Source organism: Bombina bombina, chromosome 5 (genome assembly GCF_027579735.1).
Source record: "Bombina bombina isolate aBomBom1 chromosome 5, aBomBom1.pri, whole genome shotgun sequence".
NCBI lineage: Eukaryota > Metazoa > Chordata > Amphibia > Anura > Bombinatoridae > Bombina > Bombina bombina.
Genome location: NC_069503.1, coordinates 448,124,854 through 448,150,858, shown reverse-complemented (window position 1 = coordinate 448,150,858; position 26,005 = coordinate 448,124,854).

The following is a 26,005-nucleotide window of genomic DNA, read 5'->3' as shown; positions in this document are numbered from 1 at the left end:
CGTTTCTACCAAAAACTGCTTCAGAAGAAGAAAACACATCAAAATGGTAGAATTTAGTAAAAGTATGCAAAGAGGACCAAGTTGCTGCTTTGCAAATCTGATCAACCAAAGCTTCATTCCTAAACGCCCAGGAAGTAGAAACTGACCTAGTAGAATGAGCTGTAATCCTTTGAGGCGGAGTGTTACCCGACTCAACATAGGCATGATGAAATAAAGATTTCAACCAAGATGCCAAAGAAATGGCAGAAGCTTTCTGGTCTTTTCTAGAACCGGAAAAGATGACAAATAGACTAGAAGTCTTTCGGAAAGACTTAGTAGCTTCAACATAATATTACAAAACTCTAACAGCATCCAAAGAATGCAATGATTTCTCCTTAGAATTCATAGGATTAGGACATAATGAAGGAACCACAATTTCTCTACTAATGTTGTTAGAATTCACAACCTTAGGTAAAAAATTCAAAAGAAGTTCGCAGCACCGCCTTATCCTGATGCAAAATCAAAAAAGGAGACTCACAAAAAAGAGTAGATAATTCAGAGACTCTTCTGGCAGAAGAGATGGCCAAAAGAAACAAAACTTTCCAAGAAAGTAATATAACGACCAAAGAATGCATGGGTTCAAAAGGAGGAGCTTGAAGAGCCCCCCAGAACCAAATTCAAACTCCAAGGAGGAGAAATTGACTTAATGACAGGCTTTATACGAACCAAAGGTTGAACAAAACAATGAATATCAGGAAGATTAGCAATCCTTCTGTGAAAAAGAACAGAAAGAGCAGAGATTTGTCTTTCAAGGAACTTGCAGACAAACCTTTATCTAAACCATCCTGAAGAAATATAAGTCTTCCAGACTCTATAATATATCTCTCTAGATACAGATTTACGAGCCTGACACATAGTATCAATCACAGAGTCAGAGAAACCTCTTTGACCAAGAATCAAGCGTTCAAACTCCATACCTTAAAATTAAGGTTTTGAGTTCCTGATGGAAAAAAGAACCTTGAGACAGAAAGACTGGTCTTAACGGAATAGTCCACAGCTGGCAAGAGGCCATCCGGACAAGATCCGCATACCAAAACCTGTGATGCCATGCTGGAGCTACCAGCAGGACAAACGAGCATTCCTTTAGAATATTGGAGAATACCCTTGGAAGAAGAACTAGAGGCGGAAAGATATAGGCAGGATGACACTTGTAAGGAAGAGATAATGCATCCACTGCCTCCGCCCCGAAGATCCCGGGATCCGAACAGATACCAGGGAAGTTTCTTGTTTAGATGAGAAGCCATCAGATCTATTTCTGGGAGATCCCACATTTGAACAATCTGAGGAAATACCTCTGGGTGAAGACCATTCACCCAGGTGCAACGTTTGGCGACTGAGATAATCCGCTTTCCAATTGTCCATACCTGGGATATGAACCGCAGAGATTAGACAGGAGCTGGATTCCGCCCAAACCAAAATTTGAGATACTTCTTTCATAGCCAGAGGACTGTGAGTCCCTCCTTGATTATTGATGTATGCCACAGTTGTGACATTGTCTATCTGAAAACAAATTAACAACTCTCTCTTCAGAAGAGGCCAAGACTGAAGAGCTCTGAAAATTGCACGGAGTTCCAAAATATTGATCGGAAATCTCACCTCCTGAGATTCCCAAACCCCTTGTGCCGTCAGATACCCCCACACAGCTCCCCAACCTGTAAGACTTGCATCTGTTGAGATTATAGTCCAGGTCGGAAGAACAAAGAAGCCCCCTGAACTAAACGATGGTGATCTGTCCACCATGTCAGAGAGTGTCGTATAATCGGTTTAAAGATATTAAATTGAGATATCTTTGAGTAATCCCTGCACCATTGATTCAGCATACAGAGCTGAAGAGGTCGCATGTGAAAAAGAGCAAAGGAGATCGCATCTGATGCGGCAGTCCTAAGACCTAAAATTTCCATGCATAAGGCTACCAAAGGGAATGATTGTGACTGAAGGTTTTGACAAGCTGATATCAATGTTAAACTTCTCTTGTCTGACAAGGACAGAGTCATAGACACTGAATCTATCTAGAAACCTAAAAAGGTTACCCTTGTCTGAGGAATCAATGAACTGATTGGTAAATTGATCCTCCAACCATGATCTTGAAGAAACAACACAAGTCGATTCGTATGAGATTCTTCGAAAATGAGAAGACTGAGCAAGTACCAAGATATCGTCCAAATAAGGAAATACCAAAACCCTGTTCTCTGATTACAGAAAGAAGGGCACCGAGAACCTTTGAAAAAAATTCTTGGAACTGAGGCTAGGCCAAACGGTAGAGCCACAAAACTGGTAATGCTTGTCTAAAAAGAGAATCTCAGACACTAAAAGTGATCTGGATGAATCGGAATATGCAGATACACATCCTGTAAATCTATTGTAGACATATAATGCCCTTGCTAAACAAAAGGCAGGATAGTCCTACAGTAACCATCTTGAATGTTGGTATCCTTACATAACGATTCAATATTGATAGATCCGGAACTGGTCTGAAGGAATTGACCTTCTTTGGTACAATGAAGAGATAAAATAAAACCCCAGCCCCTGTTCCAGAACTGGAACTGGCATAATTATTCCAGCCAACTCTAGATCTGAAACACATTTCAGAAATGCTGAGCCTTTGCTGTGTTAACTGGGACACGGGAAAGAAAAAAATCTCTTAGCAGGAGGCCTTAACTTGAAGCCAATTCTGTACCTTTCTGAAACAATGTTCTGAAACCAGAGATTGAGAACGGAATTGATCCAAATTTCTTTGAAGAAAACGTAATCTGCCCCATACCAGCTGAGCTGGAATAAGGGCCGCACCTTCATGGGTACTTAGGAGCTGGCTATAGGTTTCTATAAGGCTTGGATATATTCCAAACTGGAAATAGTTTCCAAACTGATACCGCTCCTGAGGATGAAGGATCAGGCTTTTGTTCCTTGTTGTGAGGAAAGGAACGAAAAAATGATTATTAGACCTAAATTTACCTTAGATTTTTTATCCTTTGGTAAAAAAGTTCCCTTCCTTCCAGAAACAGTTGAGATAATAATTTATTACCCTGGAAAGAAAGGGAAAGCAAAGTTGACTTAGAAGACATATCAGCATTCCAAGTTTAATCCATAAAGCTTTTCTAGCTAAAATAGCTAGAGAAATATACCTGACATCAACTCTAATGATATCAAAAGATGGTATCACCAATAAAATTATTAGCATGTTATAGAATAATAATAATGCTATAAAATTATGATCTGAAACTTGTTGCGCTAAAGCTTCTAACCAAAAAGTTGAAGCTGCAGCAACATCCGCTAAAAATATAGCAGGTCTAAGAAGATTACCTGAACATAAGTAAGCTTTTCTTAGAAAGGATTCAATTTTCCTATCTAAAGGATCCTTAAATGAAGTATTATCTGCCGTAGGAATAGTAGTACATTTAGCAGGAGTAGAGACAGCCCCATAACCTTAGGGATTTTGTCCCAAAAAATTCTAATCTGTCAGATGGCACAGGATATAATTGCTTAAACGTTTAGAAGGAGTAAAAGAATTACCCAAATTATTCCATTCCCTGGAAATTACTTCAAAAATAGCATCAGGGAGATTAAACACTTCTGGAATAACTACAGGAGATTTAAAAACCTTATTTAAACGTTTAGATTTCGTATCAAGAGGACCAGAATCCTCTATTTCTAATGCAATTAATACTTCTTTAAATAAAGAACGAATAAATTCCATCTTGAGCAAATAAAAAGATTTATCAGCATCAACCTCTGAGACAGAAACCTCTGGACCAGAAGAACCATTATCAGTATCAGAATGATGATGTTCATTTAAAAATTCATCTGAAAAAAGAGAAGTTTTAAAAGACTTTTATGTAAACTAGAAGGAGAAATAACAGACATAGCCTTCTTAATGGATTTAAAAAATAAAATCTCTTATGTTTATCAGGAACACTCTGAAAATTAGATTTTGACGGAACAGCAACAGGTAATGTAACAGTACTAAAGGAAATTTTTATCTGCATTAATAAGTTTGTCATGACATGCAATACAAACAACAGCTAGAGAAACAGATATCAAAAATTATAGCAGATACACTTAGCTTGGTAGCTCCAGCACCGGGCAGTGATTTTCCTGAAGTATCTTCTGACTCAGTTGCAACGTGGAACATCTTGCAATATGTAATAGAAAAAACAACATATAAAGCAAAATTGATCAAATTCCTTAAATGACAGTTTCAGAAATGGGAAAAAAATGCCAGTGAACAAGCTTCTAGCAACCAGAAGCAATAAATAATGAGACTTAAATAATGTGGAGACAAAAGCGACGCCCATATTTTTTTAGCGCCAAATAAGACGCCCACATTATTTGGCGCCTAAATGCTTTTGGCGCCAAAAATGACGCCACATCCGGAACGCCGACATTTTTGGCGCAAAAGAACGTCAAAAAAATGACGCAACTTCCGGCGACACGTATGACGCCAGAAACAGAAAGAATTTTTGCGCAAAAAAAATCCGCGCCAAGAATGACGCAATAAAATGAAGCATTTTCAGCCCCCGCGAGCCTAACAGCCCACAGGGAAAAAGTCAAATTTTTTAAGGTAAGAAAAAATGATTGATTCAAATGCATTATCCCAAATATGAAACTGACTGTCTGAAAAAAAGAAATGTTGAACATCCTGAGTCAAGGCAAATAAATGTTTGAATACATATATTTAGAACTTTATAAAAAAAGTGCCCAACCATAGCTTTAGAGTGTCACAGAAAATAAGACTTACTTACCCCAGGACACTCATCTACATGTTTGTAGAAAGCCAAACCAGTACTGAAACGAAAATCAGCAGAGGTAATGGTATATATATAAGAGTATATCATCGATCTGAAAAGGGAGGTAAGAGATGAATCTCCACGACCGATAACAGAGAACCTATGAAATAGACCCCGTAGAAGGAGATCATTGAATTCAAATAGGCAATACTCTCCTCACATCCCTCTGACATTCACTGCACGCTGAGAGGAAAACCGGGCCCCAACTTGCTGCGGAGCGCATATCAACGTAGAATCTAGCACAAACTTACTTCACCACAAAGTTTGTAAAACTGAATTGTGGGTGTGGTGAGGGGTGTATTTATAGGCATTTTAAGGTTTGGGAAACTTTGCCCCTCCTGGTAGGAATGTATATCCCATACGTCACTAGCTCATGGACTCTTGCTAATTACATGAAAGAAAAATGTAATACATTATATATATTAAAAATCTCACCAATAATATACCAATATATATATATATATATATATATATATATATATATATGTATTATCTTTATTAACCCCTAAATCATCATTAAATCATAATTTTCATACTTATAAACCGAGTAACATAATATTAGTTCAATCTATTAGAAAAGCTTGTATATCAACCTCTCTGTTAAGCCAAATGGTTCTAGGGTATTCAGTGTATGTATCCAATAAGTTTCACGTTTGCGCAGTTTTAACAATCTGTTCCCCTTTCTTTTGTCAAGTATTATTTCTTCTATAGCTTTAAATTTAAAACCTGTTAAATCCCTTTTGTGTACATCTCTAAAATTGTCATATACACCATGGACAACATCTCCAGAGGTGATGTTATTAATATGTTCATTAATTCTTCTCTTCAGGGTACGTTTGGTTCTTCCTCAATACTGTTTCCCACAATTATATTTCATGAGATAGACCACATATTTAGATTGACAATTTAAATAGGAATTAATGGGAAAACAACTATTGTTAGTGTTAGATTTTATATCCTTATTATTAGGATCTGCAAACTCACAAACACTACAATCTTTCCTTTTACATTTGAAAAAGCCTTTGTGGTGTTCCGTTAGCCAAGTGTTGTTAGAGCTTATATCTCTCAAAGAACTGGGAGCCACTATATTATTTAAAGATTTATTCTTCTTAAATATAACTCTAGGTTTTTCTTCCAATACCCTATTTAGAATGGGGTCCTCTTTTAGGACGTGCCAATGTTTGAGTATTATTTTCTCTATTTTATTGGCAGAGCTATTATATTTGGTTAAAAATGAATAATTTCTCCTATTCATCATCACATTGGTTTTATTTGGATTACCTTTGACCAAGGTCTTCCTATCTAATTGTCTCATTCTATTCAGACTTTGTTCTATTACATCTGAGGGATATCCTTTCGATTCAAATTTTAATGATAATTCTGTGGCCTCTTTCTCAAATGTAATAGGGTTGGTACAATTCCTCTTAAAAGGACACTGAACCCAAAAATGTTCTTTTGTAATTCAGATAGAGTGTGCAATTTTAAGCAACTTTCTAATTACTCCTATTATCAATTTTTCTTCGTTCTCTTGCTATCTTTATTTAAAAAAGAAGGCATCTAAGCTTTTTTGGGGTTCAGAACTCCGGACAGCGCTTTTTTATTGGTGGATGAATTTATCCACCAATCAGCAAGGACAACCCAGGTTGTTCACTAAAAATGGGCCGGCAAGTAAACTTACATTCTTGCATTTCAAATAAAGATACCAAGAGAATGAAGAAAGTTTGATAATAGGAGTAAATTAGAAAGTTGCTTAAAATTTCATGACTCATGCGAAAATATTCCGTTCTCTATAGTTCAGGATGCTTTTAGATACCTAGGCATCTGGATCTCCCCTAACCCCAAAGCTTGGTATGATTTAAACATTCTACCCGTTCTTAATAAGGTTAAACAAGCCTTTAAAAACTGGCAGAATCTCCCTTTGTCTTTATCAGGTCGAATAGCACTCTATAAAATGTCCTTGTTACCTAAAATTTTATATGTACTTCAGAACACTCCACTTGTCTTGAAAACGAAAGATATATCATCCTTTAACTCCGCTCTCCGCTCTTTCATCTGGCAGAATAGGAAACCAAGGATTTCATTGTCTAAGTTAGTGCTCCCCACAGAATATGGGGGACTTTCCTTACCCGACATTCGACTGTACAACATAGTGTTCCAGGCCAGAGTAGCTATGGACTGGCTAGCTAACTCTAATTATGTAACAAGCTTTGAACTGGAAAGTAACATAGCCTTCCCATGCTCCCTGATAGCCTCATTACACTGTAAAAATAATATACTACCGCCTGAAATAAAAAAGATAAAATCTATCTATAACCCAATTCAGATGTGGAAGAAGTTATGTTCCTTGTCACATACTGAATTTAGAACTTCGAAATATTTACCACTTTTAAATAACCCACAATTTCAACCTGGGATACAATCTCCCCTTTTCACTAAATGGAAATCGATGGGCCTTATAAATATTTCTCAGATGTTAGACTTCGAAAGAAGGTGCATTAAAACATTCGACTCACTTAAAGAGGAATATCACCTTTCAAATAAAAATTTTTACGCTTACCTTCAAGCGAGACACTTTGCTCTTCAATTAACAAATGACCTCGGCTGGGATTGGTCCTTAGGTATTCTTGAAAATTGGCTCACACTAGTTAGGAGTGGCATAACCTCGATATCATATATTTATCAAAAAATGATCTCTCTCAAAGGCCCAGATATAATAGAAAAGCTCCAGGCCAAGTGGGCAGAAGCTCTACTGGAAACTTCATTAGAGGCAACTATAGTAACCTCATCATATAAAGCAATCTCGCGCGCTACTCTCTCTGCCTCTTGGCGTGAGGCACATGTAAAACTACTCCACATGACATATTTTACCCCAGAAAAAGGGACTAAATGCCGGAATGCAAGTTTTAATAAATGCCCAAAATGTTCATATATATCGGCTAGCCTTATTCACATGTTTTGGTATTGTCCAAAAATTAGAAACTTCTGGCTAAAGATACAGTATTGGTTAAGTAAAATGGTGGGTGTTCCTTCTTTGACATTATCTTCCTCAAATATAATTTTCCCTCTTACAGAACTAGGCCTGCCTCAGGATAAACTTAAAACCGTTACCTTGGTAATACTGGCGGTTAGATATTTAATTTTGAAAAAATGGAAGCTGAAAGCAACCCCGAGTATCTCAGAGGTTAAAAACTGCTTAAAAAAGCAATGTATTATCGAACAATATGACACTGATTTACACAGTGACCTAGATGTGAAGATCTTCTTCTCCAAGTGGTCGAACTTCATTAAAGCTTTATCTCCTAGCGAGATTGAACACCTATCTATCTATTTATTTTTTATTTATCTATTTATGCATTTATTTATTTTCTGTTTGAGTGCTTATTTTTTTTTCTTTTACCTACCTAAAACAAAAAATAAAAAAACCCCAACTAGGTGTACAAATAATTCATATAAGGGGATCAGTAAGTAGATATATGAAATGTGAAATTTTTGATTTAAAACTGCCTTGTTCTGAACACTTTTTACCTGGCCCTGCGTGGCATAAAAAGGTTGAATTCATTTGATTGTACACTTTCTTGGTTATAAATAAATATTAAAAAAAAAAAAAAATTTTTTTTTTTTTTTTTTAAGAGAAAAGAAAAAAAGAAAAAAAAAAAAATTTCATGACCAATCTGAATCACAAAATAATTTTTTTGGGTACAGTGTCCCTTTAAGTCTTTGGAATTGACCATATGGTATATTCTTTACCCATTTCTTATGGTGACAACTCTTGGCGTGCAGATAGCTATTAGAATCCGTTTGTTTCTTATACAAAGATGTAACTACTTTATTTCCAGTATGTTGTAATGTTAAATCTAGAAATTCAATTTTTGATTTACTACTGTTGTTAGTGAACTTAAGGTTACGATCATTAAGATTGACATAGTCAATAAAGAATTCTAATGCTTCATTATCCCCTTTCCAGAATTATGTCATCTATAAATCTTCGCCAAAGGACAATATTTTCTCTATGTGGATTATTATTCCAAATGAAGTGGTCTTCCCAACTCCCTATATAGAAGTTGGCATTATTTGGGGCAAATTTTGTGCCCATTGCCGTGCCACTCAGTTGCAGAAAATATTCCCTGTCAAACAAAAATAGTTTTTGGTAAGGATAAATTCTATAGCCTCCAATAGGGACCATTTTTTAAAATCTGATAAATGTTCATGTTTTTTGAGAAAGTAATCAATGCTCTTAATCCCTTCCTTATGGGGTATACTTGTATATAATGATGTAACATCTAGTAGTAACCATGTATAATTTTCTCTCCACTCAACCTCATCCATGATGTTTAGTACTTGGAGGGTATCTCTAATATAAGAATCTAATGTAAGGACCATATGTTTTAAAAAATAATCTACATATTCCAATAGTTTACATGTCATAGAATATATATATATATATATATATATATATAGAGAGAGAGAGAGAGAGAGAGAGAGAGAGAGAGAGAGAGAGAGAGAGAGAGAGACAGAGAGAGAGAGTAAAAAATACCAGCACTCACTGTTGTAATGCCTGTAATGCTTAAAGGCTATTAGGTTTCCTTAAGTTAAACAGCTCTTTTGCCTGTAAAAAAAAATAAAAGTCCCCCCAACAGTAAAACCCACCAGCCACCAAACTGTTCAAAACAGCCAATAGAATGAGAGCTACTGAAATCCTATTGGCTGATCAATTGGAAGAATCAAATAAGCCAATAGGAATGCAAGGTATGCCATTTTGAAACGGCTACCTTGCATTTAACTTCAGTGTACAGCAGTGATCATATGAAAAGGACACTCTGCAGATGGTATCAGCTTCCAGGATAGCTCCGCCCATGCCGTCGGGATGAAGATAGAAGATGTCCCCGAGATGGATGAAGGTGTCACTGCCTGGATGAAGACTTCTCGCTGCCTGGATGGAGAACCGTGAGTAGATTTTATGGGGTTAGTGGGTTTTTTTCTTCATTTGTTTGGGTGTTTATTTTTTTTAGACTAGAGCTTTTGTAAAAGAGCTTAATGCCCTTTTTTAAAAAAAATTATTTATAAAGAAGATCCAATACATACACGACAATCAAAAGCCAGGATACAATTACTTTGTTAAAAAGCAAACAAGAAGAGGGTGCCTCATCGTGTAATTGGTAACGACGAGGTCAATCCTCTTTTTCAGTCAGTTTCTTTTGCAATCCGTGAGCCCCTTGTATTGGTCTGTGCTAGGCTGTGTGGCTGATAGTAATTAACCCTTTGATTCTTTGGAGCTTTACATTGAATTTGTGGAGACTAACACCCTATGTAATATACTATATTTTTAATTTAAGTTTTAAAGCACACACTTTTGTCTTATATTTACACACTGTTGTTATATATGTTTTAATATTATTTATAGTAAAAGTTAAGTTTTAATTAATTAATTTAATCAATTATATTTATATCCCTGATACAGGTGATCTCCTTTGTCCTAACGTAGGATTTGTATTGATATTGACACCCTTTGAGTGCTGAGTAACTGTCAATCTTTTCTTTTGTTTATTCATATCTATTTATGACAGTCAGCACCCCCCTTTTCCTTTGAATTCAATTGTCCATATACTAATTGTAATGCATTTGTGTATTCGCACATAATAGTATATTGGTATATATATATATATATATATATATATATATATATATATATATATATATATATATATATATATATATATATACTTAACATAAGGGGTCTTGAGTAGTCTTACAATATTTACCACAGTATTAAATCTTTCAGCGCCTCATCGTGTAATCCTGTTTTGTAAGTGAATATAAGATAATACTAGTAGCGCTTACCGGATGTATTGGCACCGTACTGTAACCAGTGCAAAAAAGCAGGCTAGCACTTAACAGTGGCTAGTACACTGTGTCCAGATCCACTTGTGGTAACTGCTGCTGGAATCTGATGCTGTATAGCTGTTCCACGTGTCAATACTGCACAGTTGATTACAAGTGCTGGGTCTGTTTCCGTGTAACTTGATGGTGTGGAAAAGAGAAATATCTAGAAGACAACTTCCAAACTTTAAAACTTATAAACGCTTTATTTGTAACGCGTTTATCAACCAAAAACACTGGTCGTTTCGCTTTTCTTTGTCTGAAGAAATGACCAGTGTTTTTGGTTGAGAAACGCGTTACAAATAAAGCTAACATTTTGCCCGATTTATTGCCATGTCGGTAATAATGGCCATGTCTATGTATGTTAAATTGATTGTCTTGTTGGGCTAAAAAATTGTCTCTGGTCATCTTAAGATCGTAATACCGATGCCTGGACACAGAAGTGGGATTAGAAAGATATGTGTTGTATGCCTTTGTCAACTTTGTAAGGAAATCATTGTCTACTCTTTTAAGTTGTTTGTTGTAATGTGCCATAAAGGACGTTATGTGCCCTCTCATTACTGCCTTCAAGGCATGCCAGAATAAATCAGGGTTGCTTTCGTGCTTATTGTTATCCTATTTATAATGCATCCAAGAAGATTTTAGTGATTATTGGAAATTATGTTGTTATACAGATGTGTTGGAAATCTCTGTGTTTTCCCTGGAGCCTTGGGGGGGGGGGGGGGCTGCAGCACTAAATGGATTGGGGCATGGTCTGAGATGGTAATCTGCCCTATGGATGGGAGGTGGATTTGAGGTGTCGTTGCTGCAGTGGTCAAAAAATAGTCTATTCTTGACAGGGTACCATATGTTTTAGAGAGGCACATGTAGTCCCTCGCAACTGGATTCAATTCTCTCCAAACATCCACTAGACCTAGTGCATCCTTAAATGTTTGAATTAAAGTCACCTCTCTCGCATATCTGGCCATGGACTTTTTACAGGTGCCAGACGCTGCCGGGGCTCTAAATCTGTCTAAAGGTAGCGCTTGAGCCAAGTTAAAGTCTTCCCCCATAAGTATGGGGCAGTGTAGGTAAGCAATTTCACCAGTAGTGCAGACCAAAACGTGGAGCAGTACTCATTAGGGCCATAAACATTGCAGATAGTATGTGTATACGTGTCAAAATGTAAGAGAGCTATGATGAATCTACCCCTCAACCCTGGAGAAGGATATTGAGAGTCCCTTTGTTGCTAAGATAGCAACCCCCTTCTTCCTACCCTATGTGGGGAATATAGAATCTGACCCACCCACCTAGTTTTCAGCTTTTTGTGTTCCTCCGCAGTTAACTTAGTTTCCTGTAAAAATGCAATATCTGTGTGAAGGGACTTTAGGTGCTGCAGGATCATGCTTCTCTTAGCAGGAGATGTTATGCCTCCTACATTCCAGGAGGTCTCCTTAAGGCGTGTAGCTATATACTATAATTAGTGTTGTTGTGCATTATGGACATGTAACAGTCTTGTTGAGGAGGGCATTTGCATTGAGGGAGTAAGTAGAGTCAGGCCAAGTAAAGTCATCTGAGTGCTGGATACCTGGTCAACTACCAACACTGTCCTTATCCACAGAGATCCTTTTATGAAGTTTCTGGGTTGCTAAGTGTATTGTCCTGGAGCGGGGGGTGACACTGATTAAATATGCTGTCTGCGGGCTTAGAGAGAGGTGGGTAGGATAAAGAAAGGGGCTCACCAGCGGTCGAGACATCAGGGCAACACTCTGACTTCCTAGATCCGTGGAGGGTGTAACTGCAGGCACCCATGCATCCTCATGGCTGAAAGCATAAATAAGAAGAATGAGTTCAAGTACAAGAGACACAATAAGCCACACTGAATTACAATATATCCAATAACCTATCATCCAGGCAGCAGCCACATGATCAAGCAAGCAAATATGATTCACAGTTAAGCTAGAGGAGAATGGCAGAGCAATCATCTCCACAAAACTGCCTCTGATAGGAGCGAGCAAGGTTTTAAGCTGTGGCTCCCCCAGGTTACCAGTCGAATAGAAATTAAGACGTAAAATGAGTTGGGCCATAGAATAATGTGCCATGTCTGGACCCAGGACATTGCAAGTGAAATATATGGGAACCTCTTGAGATGATACTGAGGGCACGTGGATGCAGGGGCCTATATATAGCCATAGTACAACCATTAGTATCAGAAGAGTTAGTATCAACACCTCCTGTAGACACGACACAGTACACATTACCAGTTGTACAATCCTGAGGTCTTGTCTCACATGAAGGTTAGCTGTTAAAAAGAACTGAACTACTAGGTAGGGGAAATTACATATTAGAGCACTGGGGATGGAATACCTGTGGCCCTCCCTGAGTATGTATGATGGTGTAGGGGGACTGGGACCCATGTACCTTGTGAAGCTCAATTCCACTAGTAGTGCATGAAAAAGTTCTATCCCTTACTGGCAGTGCCCATAATATTTAAATGCTGGAGCATATGCATAGTGTGTGTACTGTTGAACAATTAAAAAAACAGAAACATTACCAAGTGACAGAAATTAATTAATGTCTCTCGAACATAAAATGTTGTGAACTTAACATGTCCCTTAGTAAAAGGGAAGTGAGCAATGTCATCATCTGTAATAGGAAAACAAGATATATTGCATGGTGGTATTAAGATCAACAATACAGTTACAAATGTTCAATGATGGGGCTTCACACCTTGTCTTGAACTTTTTCTGAAGCCAGGTAGGCCTGCACTGCTGCAGGGGAATGGAAAATTTTGGGGCCTGAGGCCATCTGTAGCTTCAGCTTAGCTGGGTATAGGAGAGCAACCCTGCGACCCTGTTCATAAAGTTGAGAACATAAGGGTGCAAAGTCCTTGCGTCGCCTGGTGACCTCTACAGAGAAGTCCTGGAATTGGAGAAGACAATGGTCCTCATATCTGATCATTTTGGCAAACCTGTAGGCCCACAGCATAGCCAGTTTATCCTGGTAATTTAAGCATTTGAAAATGACTTGTCTTGGCTTTCCTTGGAATTATCTAGGTATCTGTCTGGACCTATACAATGTTATCCCTCTATATTAATAGGCAGATAGTCCTGGGACATACCTAGCAGTTTGGGGAGGGTGGATGCCGCAAATTCTAGAAGGTCTTTGTCTTTGACAGTTTCAGGCACTCCAATTACACATAAGTTGTTGCGTCAACTGCATTTTTCCAAATCCACTTCTTTTATCTTGAAGATATTGATTTTGTTTCAGTAGATTTTTCAAGGAAACATCTGATTCTTGCTGCCTATCCTCCACTCCTGAGATTCTTTGTTCCGCTACCGTCAGGCGTGTAGAAAAAGACCTCACTTCACTGGTCAGAGTGTCAACACCAGTCTGTAGAGAGTCCATTTTTGGTAGGAAAAAGGCCGTCAGGTCTTTGAGCAGAGCGCTGTGGTCTCCAGAGGAGCTGCCTACTTCCTCCAGTTGTGAGGAGTTAGCCATGTGGATTTCAGCATTGAGTTTTAGTTTCTTATCTTGCGCTCTAGCTCTGTGAGTCATGGCATCTGATTTAGGCGAGGGCAACCGAGGGAAATAATCGTTAACTTTCATAGATCAAAAAAAGAGATGAAAGCACTTTGTTTGTTTGGTTTTTAATTTGGGGGGTTGGCTGAGTGGTGGGTTTTACTGTTGAGGGGGACTTTGTATATTTTTACATGTAAAAAAGCTGTTTAACTTAGGGCAATGAAAAAATGTATAGACCTCAGCGCTGAAATCACAAAGCAGCAGTGTAATTTAAGGAATCCCTTACTCCTTAAAAATCAAATCCTTACAAATAAATTAACTACTCTGTCTGCAGATAACCTGCAGACCAGTAATTAGACACAGCTGCGCTATTAAAAATAGCTAAATGTGTGCAGTACCAAAAGAAATAAAGGTAATTGAATAAACTATGTTCAATTTAATAAATACACATAAAGTTTAAAATAGCATTTCATAAAATTAATTCATATCATAAAAACACAAAATAATAACTTGATACAAACACAGCATATACAAAATACAATAATGAACAGCAATTGGTGAATCGTTTGTTTAAAAACACTGATATGATCCACTATATTTCGTCTCTCACGGAGTTAAAAAGTCTTTTGGTCATAAAAAGTCTTTTATGCAAGATGGCAATGCGTGTGTGATAAAAAGTCTTTTAGGCAAGATGGCAAAGCGTGTATAATTCCAAAGCAAATTTCCTCAAATAAGCTGGTGCTTCAGTTAGCGATAGGGTTAGTTGCAAAAAGCGATGCAAAGCTATATGTTGGGCGAGAAGAAGGATAAAGATCCTTTTACAAGCAGGAAAGTAAATATGGCAAGGTGCACACTTTTACTTACACCAAATGCCGATAATTTGTCTCCAGGATTTTCTTTTGAGATACTGCTCTTCTGTCAGGCACCTCCTAACCAATCACGGAGGGTATTATGTCAGTGCACTCGAGTTCCAGTAACTCTCACGCTGTCAGACTGATGCGTCTACGGAAGCCCAAAATGGACACAGTATAGAGCAACGCGTTTTGGCTTTGCAAAGCCTTTCTCAAGCTCAATACTGATGTGTTCATGCTTCTCCTATTTAAACGCTCTTCTTAAAGCTGTAGTACCGATATTGGCAATGACTATACATATACATATGCAAAGAACAGATCTATACAATGCCGATGTAAATGTTGACAGAAATTACAGTACATTTGCAAACCTTCAGCAGTGAAGAATAGTACATAATTTTGGCCATTGGAAAAGATTTTTAATTTTTTATTATTATTTATAAATCAGTGTTACCTAGATACAATCTAATGCTCCGAATATACTATATACAGTCCGATCGCTCTACACTTCCTTATATAGTAAATCCCTAAGTTAAAAGATGTATTATTTAAATGATGAACAAAATGTATCATTCATATGTTAGAATGAACTAGATGAATTCAATGCTTAGAGTTAACTGTGTGTAATCTGATGTCATAGATTCACTACACTGTTAATCCTTAAATTGGAAAAGATTATTTACAATATTTTGTATAATAAATATTTAAAAATTAGAGGAATACTAACGATGAAATCAATAGTTATCGCTTAATAGCTTATATTATCAATCCCTAAGTCTAAAAAATTAATTGATTAGTGATGGGCAAAAACAAAGAAACAAATATTAAAAAAGATTTTTCCTAAAACAAATTATTTTGAGGACTAATTTAATACATTTCTAGAGAGTATTCTATTTCAATATAAAGTCTAAAATTGTAATTACATAATGCTAAAATTGTAAATGGGGGGAATTGATGGAACCTATATAGATTAAAATAGAAATGCATTTTAAAATTTTATATTAAATTAAAATAAAAATTCTATACATATTAAAGTTACAATTAAAATTCTCATAAGGACATTTTCTTAAAAATTTGCTTATTTATAGTTTCATATCATGATGGTTTTTTATCATCAATCTATTTTAGGTGACAGTTTTTTATCATCAATCTATTTTAGGTGACAGTTCATATCCAATTCTAAGTTAAGACCCCGAGGTGTTAAGGTACCTAGTTGAAATATCCATTTCCCTTCTATTTTCAGAATTTCGTTATGGAGATCTCCTCCTCTCCGTGGTCTTTCCGATTCCCCCACGTATTGGGTTCCTCATTTGCACTCTATCACATAGATCACATTCCTGTCAGTACATCTGATCATCCGAGGAATTTTAAATGTATCCCCAGTGAAATTTGATTTTATCTCTTTTTTCTTCATGCCATATTGTGACAGTGAAAATAACCCTTTAGAGTCTTTCCCCATAGATCTTTCTTCTTTTTATCTTGTACTTTTTTTAGTCTCATTTTTAGATTTCTCGCCTTTCAATAAACAATTTGAGGTCTATTATGTAGAAGTGGACCTAATTTGTCATCTAATTTTAAAATACTCCAATGTTTTCTTAAGATCTTTTCTATTAAATTTCTATTACCACTATAAGTGGTGATAAATGGTAAGAATGAAGATGTATTATCTTCTTTTTTTCTTCTATTACTACTTAAAAGTATCTAGATCTAAAAAATGTCTAGATCTAAAAAATGTTTTTTAGATCTAGATATTTTTGTAAGAGATAATAAATTAAATTCGAAGACCCATTTTAACCAGGTAGATGTGAACAATTTTATACATCAATTAAGTTGTCACCATATTCAGTGGAAGACCAATATCCCAAAAGGGCAGTTTTTAAGAATAAGAAAGAACTGTAGCACCTTATCAGATTACAATACTCAGTCAATAGTTCTAAAAGAAAAATTTATAGCTAGGGCATACTCTACAGATACTTTAGAAGCTACAATAAAAAATATAGGAAGCTTGGACAGAAATATAATTTTAAGTAGTAATAGAAGAAAAAAAGATAATAATAAGAAGATAATACATCCTCATTCTAACCATTTATCACCACTTATAGTGGTAATAGAAATTTAATAGAAAAGATTTTAAGAAAACATTGGAGTATTTTAAAATTAGATGACAAATTAGGTCCACTTCTACCTAATAGACCTCAAATTGTTTATAGAAAGGCGAGAAATCTAAAAATGAAACTTGCCCCCTCAGATTTAAAAAAAGTACAAGATAAAAAGAAGAAAGATCTATGGGGAAAGGATCTAAAGGGTTATTTTCCCGGTCACAAGTGCAAATCATGCCAATATGGCATGAAGAAAAAAGAGATAAAATCAAATTTCACTGGGGATACATTTAAAATTCCCCAGAGTGCAAATGTGGAGCCCAATATGTGGGGGAATCGGAAAGACCCCTACGAGATAGAATAAAAGAGCATATCCTATTGATTGAGAACCACAGTAAAAAGCGCTATAAAGATCTACCAGTACCCAAGCATTTTTTAGCTTGTAATAATGCAAATCTAAAATATTTCAAGTTTATGGGTATAGATAAAGTCTCCAACCATTGGAGAGGAGGAGATCTCCATAACGAAATTCTGAAAGGAGAAGGGAAATGGATATTTCAACTAGGTACCTTAACACCTTGGGGTCTTAACTTGAATTAATTAAATTGGATTTGAACTGTCACCTAAAATAGATTGATGATAAAAAACCATCATGATATGAAACTATAAATAAGCTAATTTTTAAGAAAATCTCCTTATGAGAATTTTAATTGTGATTTTAATATGTATAGAATTTTTATTTTAATTTAATATAAAATTTTAATATGCATTGTATTTTAATCTATATAGGTTACATCAATTCCCCCATTTACAATTTTAGCATTATGTAATTGCAATTTTAGACTTTATATCCAAATAGAATACTCTCTAGAAAGGTATTAAATTAGTCCTCAAAATAATTTGTTTTAGGAAAAATCTTTTTTAATATTTGTTTGTCTGTTTTTTCCCATCACTAATCAATTCATTTTTTAGACTTAGGGATTGATAATAAAAGCTATTGAGCGATAACTATTGATTTTATCGTTAGTATTCCTCTAATTTTTAAATATTTATTATACAAAATATTGTAAATAATCTTTTCCAATTTAAGGATTAACAGTGTAGTGAATCTATGACATCAGATTAAACACAGTTAACTCTAAGCATTGAATTCATCTAGTTCATTCTAACATATGAATGATAAATTTTGTTCATCATTTAAATAATACATCTTTTAACTTAGGGATTTACTATATAAGGAAGTGTAGAGCGATCGGACTGTATATAGTATATTCGGAGCATTAGATTGTATCTAGGTTACATTGATTTATAAATAATAATCAAAAATGTAAAATCTTTTCCAATGGCCAAAATTATGTACTATTCTTCACTGCTGAAGGTTTGCAAATGTACTATAATTTCTGTCAACATTTACATCGGCATTGTATAGATCTTTTCTGTGCATATGTATATGTATAGTCATTGCCAATATCGGTACTACAGCTTTAAGAAGAGCGTTTAAATAGGAGAAGCATGAACACATCAGTATTGAGCTTGAGAAAGGCTTTGCAAAGCCAAAACGCGTTGCTCTATACTGTGTCCATTTTGGGCTTCCGTATCAGTCTGACAGCGTGAGAGTTTCTGGAGCTCGAGTGCACTGACATAATACCCTCTGTGATTGGTTAGGAGGTGCCTGACAGACGAGCGGTATCTCAAAAGAAATCCTGGAGACTAATTTTTGGCATTCGGTGTAAGTAAAAGTGTGCACCTTGCCATATTTACTTTCCTGCTTGTAAAAGGATCTTTATCCTTCTTCTCGCCCAACATATAGCTTTGCATGGCTTTTTGCAACTAACCCTATCGCTAACTGAAGCACCAGCTTATTTGAGGAAATTTGCTTTGGAATTATACACGCATTGCCATCTTGCCTAAAAGACTTTTTATCACACACGCATTGCCATCTTGCATAAAAGACTTTTTATGACCAAAAGACTTTTTAACTCTGTGAGAGACGAAATATAGTGGATCATATCAGTGTTTTTAAACAAACGATTCACCAATTGCTGTTCATTATTGTATTTTGTATATGCTGTGTTTGTATAAATTTATAATTTGGGGTTTTTATGATATGAATTAATTTTATGAAATGCTATTTTAAACTTTTTGTGTATTTATTAAATTGAACATAGTTTATTCAATTACCTTTATTTCTTTTGGTACTGCACACATTTAGCTATTTTTAATAGCGCAGCTGTGTCTAATTACTGGTCTGCAGGTTATCTGCAGACAGAGTAGTTAATTTGTTTGGAAAAATAACTTAGGGCAATGCCCTACAAAAGGCCCATGTAAGGGCTATTGGTAGTTTATTGTAGGCTAGAAGGTATTTATATTTTGGGGGGATTTTTTTATTTTTATAGGGCTATTAGATTAGGTGTAAATGTTTTTATTTTTGAACATTTTGTTTTTTATTTTTTGTAAGCTTTGTGTTTTTTATTTTGTAGTGCTATGTTTTTTTTTTATTTGTAATTAAAAACTTTTAATTGGTAGTATTTTTTATTTTATTAGAATAGTAATGTTAGGTTAATTTATATTTTAATGTTAGGTTTATTTTTATTTTACAGGTAAGTTTTTATTTATTTTAAAATAGTTATATTGTAATTTAAATTTTAAGTTAGGGGGTGTTAGGTTTAGGGGTAATAGTTTAATTTGCTGTTTTGCAATGTGAGGGGGCTGGCGGTTTAGAGGTTTATAGGTTTATTTAGTGGTGGCGATGTGGGAGGCCGGAGATTTAGGGGTTAATAGGTTTATTTAGTGGCTGCGATGTTGGGGGCCAGAGGTTTAGGGGTTAATATGTTTATTTAGTGGCGGCAATGTGGGAGGCTGGAGGTTTAGGGGTTAATAACTTTATTATAGTGACGGCGATGTTGGGGAGTGGCAGATTAGAGGTTAATAGCTTTATTGTAGTGTCCTTAATGTCAGGGAGCGGCAGAATAGGGGTTAATAACTTTATTATAGCGTATGAGATGTTGGGGAGCAGAAATTTTTCATTCCGCACTTCAGGTTTTAGTTTTTTTTCTAACACTCTCTCCACATTGATGTCTATGGGGGAAAGCATGCACGAGCACGTCAATGCAGCCCTTTGATTTTGTGCGGTATGGAGCTTAACGCCACCATATCGCACGCACAAGGAGGCTTTTCAATAACTCGTAATGGCTGTTCTATAGAGAGTGAAATAACCCAACTTTTTTGGCGTTGGTTTAGCACCCTGTTTAGCGCAAACTCATAATCTAGGTTTATATTTTTTATAACTTTTCTTAATGGCACCAGGATTGTCAAAAACAAAAGTGAACTTTACATACTTATTGGCTGACAAGGAACTCAACCAACTCATAAGGACACTGTGGAATCGCTATTGAATAGTCTAAAACTGTAAATGTAAAGCCCCTCCTATCTAAAATAAAAAAATCCTGAGTTTAGAGTAACAGTTTTAACAAATCAAGTAATATTTTGTGTTGCACACATTTATATATTCATTTGCACTTGTTTTGCCTTTAAAAATGAATGCAAACCATACTGAATAATTACTGCTTGTGCGCATTCATCAAAATGTGAATGCACATGTTCAGTAAATGTACATACATATAGTGGTAAATTCAAAATCACCATTAGTTTGGGCGGGTTTTATAAAGTTAACCTGGCAAATGAACTGCTAATTTCAGGTTCACCCGGACTGTGAGTTTATTTGCAAAAAAAAAAAAACATAAAAAAAAGTCTCACATTATAAAATCAGAAGCTATGTTTTTTTTTTTTTTTTTTTTTTTTGGGGGGGGGGGGCGTTAAAAGGGGCAAAAATGATAAATGTGCATTTTACATTGTGTTTTGTACTTAAAGGGACAGTATACACTCATTTTCATATAACTGCATGTAATAGACACTACTATAAAGAATAAGATGCACAGATACTGATATAAAAATTCAGTATAAAACTGTTTAAAAACTTACTTAGAAGCTCTCAGTTTAGGTCTGTTAAAAGGTTGTTGGAAAGCCCACTGCAAGTGGGAAATAAGACACTTCCCCACTCCCCCTTCTTTTGCATATGAAAAGACCCTTTACACAAACAGGAGCAAGCTGGAGAAGGTAGCTGACGTTATTCTCATAAAACTTTGAGGCTTGGTTAGGAGTCTGAAAATCAGAGCAATGTTATTTAAAAATAAGCAAAACTATACATTTTTTTTAAAAAAAACTACTTTATGGGCTATATAAATAGATCATATACAAAACATTTATGCAAAGAAAAAATGAGTGTATAATGTCCCTTTAATTTCACTAAGAGTGTATATAAATTAAACCATTTTGTTTTTTCCTTACTAGAGTATTCACAAATGAAAAAGGAATACATAATAAATAGTTTCCACAATGACATTGTAATTTCAAAGCTGGGAAGGTTTATTCTAATATACATATTTTTTTACTTCTAAATCAGACAACGAAATAAGCACAATTTTTTTTCAATTGTCAATGTATTGGACAGGTTTTCTTCCCGAGATGCATTTGCTATAAACACTACTGCCATTGATGCTCATATTTATCATAGAAAATCTTGGTCATGTCTGTTTCAAGTTGACCATGATGTACAGCAAGATGTTGATAAGTTACAAGTTAATTTTAATAAAATTAACCAAATGTAACAAGTGCGAGCCGCTCCTGGAAGAAATATTTAATCTTCTGTGGGATATCACTGTCATAGTTCATGATGCATTTCTGATTCTTTTGTGATAATATTAGGGATGTAATAAATGATGCAATGTATTAAATGATCAACAAAATCAATAGTAGCACATAGGCCATTGAAATTAAGTGTCTGTATTTCCTAATTTATGAGTATTTCAAAGGGCTAGATTCTATGTGACACAGTATTGAGCCACATCATAGCAACCATAATGTTGTTATCAGTAGGAGGAAGTTAGATATCACACTTCAGATACTTAAAGGGACAGTCTACACCAGAATATTTATTGTTTTAAAAAGATAGATTATTAGGAACCAAAAGAACTAAAAACTGGCACTCCACAGTAATAAGGTGAGATAAGGAATATCTATTCCGGTGCTACCCCTTTAAGATAAGTACATTATGACAACAAAGGATAGAAAGATCAGGGGTTTATGTAGCACTCACTCTCACTCTTAGAAGTTAAGATATAAAACATTCATGCTTTATTAATAAACTAGTACTAAAGCTCTTGTACACGGGCCATTTTTTGCAGTACAGTGGTCCCACCCCTTGCTCTCTCCCCCCTTTTTTTTGCTCTCTCTTCCCCCTCTCTTTTGCTTTCTCTCCCCCTCTCTTTTGGTTTCTCTCCCCCTCTCCTTTGCTCTCTCTCTCCCCTCTTTTGCTCTCTCTCTCTCCACTCTCTCTCCCCTCTTTTGCTCTCTCTCTCCCCTCTTTGGCTCTCTCCCTCCTTTCTTTTGCTCTTTCTCCCCCCTCTTTTGTTCTCTCCCCCCCTCTTCCCTCCCTCTTCCCCCCCCTCTTTGGCTCTCTCTCCCCCCTCTTTGGCTCTCTCTCCCCCCTCTTTGGCTCTCTCCCCTCTTTTGCTCTCTCTCCTCTTTGGCTCTCTCTCTCCCCCCTCTTTGGCTCTCTCCCCCCCCTTTGGTTCTCCCCCCCCCTTTGGCTCTCCCCCCCCCCTTTGGCTCTCTACCCCCCCTTTGGCTCTCTACCCCCCTCTTTGGCTCTCTTCCCCCTCTTTGGTTCTCTCTCCCCCCTCTTTGGCTCTCTCTCCCCCCCTCTTTGGCTCTCTCTCCCCCCTTTTTGGCTCTCCCCCCTCTTTGGCTCTCTCCCCTCTTTTGCTTTCTCTCCTCTTTGGCTCTCTTTCCTCTTTGGCTCTCTCTCTTCCCCCTCTCTTTTGCTTTCTCTCCCCCTCTCTTTTGGTTTCTCTCCCCCTCTCCTTTGCTCTCTCTCTCCCCTCTTTTGCTCTCTCTCTCCACTCTCTCTCCCCTCTTTTGCTCTCTCTCTCCCCTCTTTGGCTCTCTCCCTCCTTTCTTTTGCTCTTTCTCCCCCCTCTTTTGTTCTCTCCCCCCCTCTTCCCTCCCTCTTCCCCCCCCTCTTTGGCTCTCTCTCCCCCCTCTTTGGCTCTCTCTCCCCCCTCTTTGGCTCTCTCCCCTCTTTTGCTCTCTCTCCTCTTTGGCTCTCTCTCTCCCCCCTCTTTGGCTCTCTCCCCCCCCCTTTGGTTCTCCCCCCCCTTTGGCTCTCCCCCCCCCTTTGGCTCTCTACCCCCCCTTTGGCTCTCTACCCCCCTCTTTGGCTCTCTTCCCCCTCTTTGGTTCTCTCTCCCCCCTCTTTGGCTCTCTCTCCCCCCTCTTTGGCTCTCTCTCCCCCCTTTTTGGCTCTCCCCCCTCTTTGGCTCTCTCCCCTCTTTTGCTTTCTCTCCTCTTTGGCTCTCTTTCCTCTTTGGCTCTCTCTCTCCCCCCTCTTTGGCTCTCTCCACCCCCTTTGGCTCTCTCCCCCCCCCCCTTTGACTCTCTCCCCCCCTTTGGCTCTCTCCCCCCCTCTTTGGCTCTCTCCCCCCCCCTCTTTTTCTCTCTCGCCCCTCTTTTGTTCTCTCCCCCCCTCTTTGGCTCTATCCCCCCCTCTTTGGCTCTCTCTCCCCCCTCTTTGGCTCTCTCCCCTCTTTTGCTCTCTCTGTTCTTTGGCTCTCTCTCCTCTTTGGCTGTCTTTCCTCTTTGGCTCTCTCTCTCCCCCCTCTTTGGCTCCCCCCCCCTTTGTCTCTCTCCCCCCCCCTTTGGCTCCCCCCCCCCCTTTGGCTCTCTCCCCCCCCTCTTTGGCTCTCTCCCCCCCTCTTTGGCTCTCTCCCCCCCCTCTTTGGCTCTCTCTCCCCCCTCTTTGGCTCGCTCTCCTCTTTGGCTCTCTCTCCTTTTTGGCTCTCTTTCCTCTTTGGCTCTCTCCCCCCTCTTTGGCTCCCCCCCCCTTTGACTCTCCCCCCCTTTGGCTCTCCCCCCCCCCCCCTCTTTGGCTCTCCCCCCCCTCTTTGGCTCTCCCCCCCTCTTTGGCTCTCTCTCCCCACTCTTTGGCTCTCTCTCCCCCCTCTTTGGCTCTCCCCCCTCTTTGGCTCTCTCTCCTCTTTGGCTCTCTTTCCTCTTTGGCTCTCTCTCCCCCCTCTTTGGCCCTTCTCCCCCCCTCTTTGGCCCTTCTCCCCCCCTCTTTGGCCCTTCTCCCCCCCCTCTCCTGCTCCCTCTCTGGGTCTTCATTGAAAGCCTTTGCCTCTCTGGCCACGCCCCCATCGTGGCACCCCGCCCGGCCCCATCGCGTTGACACCCGCCCGGCCATGCCCCTTGCGACGCCAGGCCACGCCCCCATCGCAACGCTCCCGTCGGCCACGCTCCCTGACACTCCACTTCAGCCTTGCTCTGTGCTGAGTGCTGAGTGTCAGGAACCAAACGTTCAGGTATGTTTGTCACGTGCAGACTCTACTGCGCATGACTGCATCTGACAAACATACTTGGCCATTTATTATATAGGATGTTAAAACAGGGATAAACCTCCCTAATTTGGTTAAACTACCCACAACCATTGAAACCTATACAAACTTTTAAAAGAAATAAAACCGCTAGTCACTCCTCTGTTTCCTGGCCAAGAACTGGAAACACCGGCATCAGGTGGCTGTAGTGACAGTGCGGTGTGAATTCTAAAGTTTAAACAACAAACGCGTTTCGGCTCCGTGAGCCTTTGTCAATGTTACACTTCAGTATTCAAAATTGAATAAGCCGAGGCTGTAGCGTGCAAGGCTTTTTATTCATGCATAGATTTGTTGTTAGCCAATCTGGTGGATGCTTGAGGACAGCGCCTCACTTTCTATCAATAAGCGCTCAGTCATGGTCTAGCCTTCTGTTAAGAGTGCCGGGTTTGGATGCTTGCTAGTCAATGCTACGATAACCTGCACCGTGATTGGGTATAATATATCTGAGTAATAAATGTAAACACGATAATTCTCTTGTGTCACTAATGATGTTTAAATACCATCTTGTCAAGATAAACTGAATTTTGCGTATGAGGTTATGTTATATTGCGCAAAATTTAATAGTTAATCCACAGCATACAAAATACCTCACAAATTTCATTGTATATCAGGAACGATAAAACATCACGATTTATTATTTCATACGTATTGGTTTCAATATAGATTAGATGTCAGTCAGACCTGATGAGTTGCAGATCCTTAGCAAGCAATTTAAAGGCTGAATGTTATAGTGCTTCAAAAGTTAATTTTACTTTAAAAATTGCGTTAGCTAAGATAGGATGGTAATCATATAGAACCTAATAGGTTATACACATATTTAGGTAGTATAAACAACTCCACTTATATGTCAATAATTATAATATAATATGATTATAAGAGGTAGAATGCTATCTATATGTGTGACCGTTCCCTAGACTGTATCATATGTTGATTCCATAACGTATGCGCAGATGGCATCCAAAACATATTATGTCAATGTGCAAATTTATCAGAATTCTATATTAAGTAGAATGTCCCATAGTAGACCCCCAGGGGTCATTTTTTACAATGTACAGACACGGATCCTGATAAGATAATGTGGTATCATATCACTTATTACCTAAAGTGTGAACGATCTACAGGACCGACTCTATAACATATCTATGGACTATTTAAATATAGAATTAATTGTCCATTGGACATGCATTATCTAGTGTGACCTAGTATTCCTTATAACTGCCACATACCCCTCAAGGGTAAAGGGGTATTGAGTGGTGTAAGGAGTACATTGACAAACATAAAAAGAGAAATCGATACTATTCAAATATATACCCAGTAATTATTAAACTCATTCATACCATTAGGTATGACAGTATTTAAGTTGA